The sequence below is a fragment of the Triticum dicoccoides genome, chromosome 2A (assembly GCF_002162155.2).
Source record: "Triticum dicoccoides isolate Atlit2015 ecotype Zavitan chromosome 2A, WEW_v2.0, whole genome shotgun sequence".
NCBI classification, from domain to species: Eukaryota; Viridiplantae; Streptophyta; class Magnoliopsida; order Poales; family Poaceae; genus Triticum; species Triticum dicoccoides.
Window position 1 is genome coordinate 418287157 of NC_041382.1, and position 2935 is coordinate 418290091.

The following is a 2935-nucleotide window of genomic DNA, read 5'->3' on the forward strand; positions in this document are numbered from 1 at the left end:
GCGGGGAAGATGGGAGGCGGCGCGGTCGGGGCGCCTCGGCCCGAGTCGGGCGGCGGGAGGGCCGGCCACGGGCCTAGCGGGTCCGTGCGGTCGGCGGTGATGTGGGGACCGATCCAGGGACAGGTGTCAGGCGGCGGTTGGCGGCGGGGATTTGTCCGGCGCGGATCCGGACATGTCCGACGGCGCGCGAGGTGGAAAACTAGGGTTTCGGGGGAGAAGACCCGTGAATTTCGGAGGGGGTTCTTTATATAGGCATGGAGGGAGCTAGGAAAGTCCAAATGAGGTGCGGTTTTCGGCCACGCGATCGTGATCGAACACTCTAGATGATGGAGAGGGTTTTGGTGGGTTTTGGGCCAAATTGGAAGGGTGTTGGGCTGCAACACACACGAGGCCTCCTCGGTCCCTCGGTTAACCGTTGGAGTATCAAACGAAGTCCAAATGGTACGAAACTTGACAGGCGGTCTACCGGTAGTAAGCCAAGGCCGCTTGGCAAGTCTCGGTCAAATCCGGAAATGTTTAACCCCCACACACGAAAAGAAGGTAGAAAGGACCACCGGAGGAGATAGGAGCGCCGGAATGCAAAACGGACAACGGGGAAAATGCTCGGATGCATGAGACGAACACGTATGCAAATGCAATGCACATGATGACATGATATGAGATGCATGACAACGACAACAACACACGGAGACAAAAACCCGAACCCGAGGAAATAAAATAACTTAGCGCCGGAAATGGCAAGAGTTGGAGTACATATGATGTAAATTACATCCGGGGTGTTACATTAACGACCACCCACTGAGGGAAGCCATGCCCCCTGCTGGGGTTACCACAAGGTCCAGGGTCTCCCCCTCGAGGAGGCTGGCGTCCGGTGTCCCGACAAAGAGCAGATCATCGCTGATCTCTCGGGGCGATGCCCCTGCTTCACCGCCGCCCGGGGCCACCGCGGCCTCGCCGACCTCTGGGGCCCGCGCGCCTACGCCTCAGGCCGCGAGGCTCCCCGGCTCCGCACTTCCAAAGAGGCGGCGGGAATACGCCACCGTGGACTAGTGAGTGTCCTGTCATGGCCTTGCTCCTGCTTCCATTGTGGCTTCCTGACGTTTCCTTCTTGTGCTGCTAGGCCGACGCCGTCCTCGAAGAAGAAGAAGGAGGCGGCAGCCACATCCTCGGGGACCCAGTGGCCTGGCACGGCCGCACCTCCTCCAATGCAGATGGGCGGCGATGGCGCCCACACTTCTCCTGCTCGGTCGTCCTCGCGAGGCCCAGTGGACGAGCCTCAGGAGGAGGCGATCTCCTCGGCCAAGCCGGCTTCGGAGGCGCCTATCCCCAGCTCGTTTGTTGACGCGGCCAAGGTTCAGGAGCCCCCAGCTCCACTTCCTGTCGTCTCCAGCTCGCAGGTCTTGGCGACGGCGTAGCCTCCTCCTTTGGTTGGATCACTGACCCGCGATCCTTCTGCTCCGCCCGACGCCTTGAAGGAGGCCCTTTCCGCGCTGGCGCGGCTTCGGGGCAACCTCCAAGGTGCTGACCGCCGACTGTTGGCGGGGCTCCTTGAACTGATCTTTGGTTGGTTGTAGTTCGACGAGTCTGTCAGGGAGGCGCTGAGCCAGGCCGTGGCGGCTTCCAAGGAGGACAAGCAGGCCGCTGCCCAACCCGCGGCCGCCCGCAAGGTGGCGCTGAAGGACGCCGGGGCCGCCCAAGATCGCTGCCGGTCGCTGGAGGCCGAGCTGGAGGCCATGCGCGACGAGCGCGTGGTCGAGGCTCGAGACCGCAAGGCGGAGGAGGATAAGATGAAGGCCCGAGAGGACGATGTCAGAGGTCGCGACGCCGAGCTGGAGCAGTTGGCGAGGGCACAGGCCACGAAGCGCAGCCGCTTGGAGAAGCTGGAGCGGGAGATTGAAGGCAGAGAAGGCCGAGCTGGAAGCCAAGGTGAAGATCCTAGCTGAGGATCGCGTGGCCTTCAGGTCCCTTGAAGAGAAGTCCCGCGTGGCGCTGCGGGCACTCTACGAGAAGGGCTTGGAGGAGCCGCTGGCGACAGATGACGAGGGCCCCACCCAGCTGCTTCCTCATCTTGTCGCGGCGCTTGAAGACGTCGTCGATGGGATCGGCCCCTTGGTGGAAGGGGAAGCCCGTGCGCTCTCCTCTGCTGCACTGACGCGCGTCTTCAGCCACCTCCATCTTCCCGATCCCGACGCCAACCTTGACGAACTGCTCAAGCCCGTGGATGGCGAGCGCCGTGCAGCCGCTGCCGAAGCTGTGAAGAGCCAAGTGGAGGCTTTGCTGAAGAAGTTCCACGCCTTCGACCTTGCACCCCCAACTGGCAGCGCCACTGAACCTGCAACTCTGGCGGGCGGCGCTGGTGAGGGCAACATCGCCGTTGAAGGGGCACCTTGTAACACCCCGGATGTAACTTTCCCAATTTGTACTCCAACTCTTGCCGTTTCCGGCGTTAAGTTATATTTATTTCCTCGGGTTCGGGTCTTTGTCTCTGTGTGTTGTTATCGTTATCATGCTTCTCATATCATGTCATCATGTGCATTGCATTTGCATACGTGTTCATCTCATGCATTCGAGCTTTTTCCCCGTTGTCCGTTTTGCATTCCGGCGTTTCGTTCTCCTCCGGTGGTCATTTCTAGCTTTCTTTCGTGTGTGGGGATTAAACATTTCCGGATTGGACCGAGACTTGCCAAGCGGCCTTGGTTTACTACCGGTAGACCGCCTGTCAAGTTTCATATCATTTGGACTTCGTTTGATACTCCAACGGTTAACCGAGGGACCGAAAAGGCCTCATGTGTGTTGCAGCCCAACACCCCTCTAATTTGTCCCAAAACCCACCTAACTCTGCTCCATCATCTAGATCATTCGATCATGATCACGTGGCCAAAAACCGCACCTCATTTGGACTCTCCTAGCTCCCTCTATGCCTATTTAAACACCC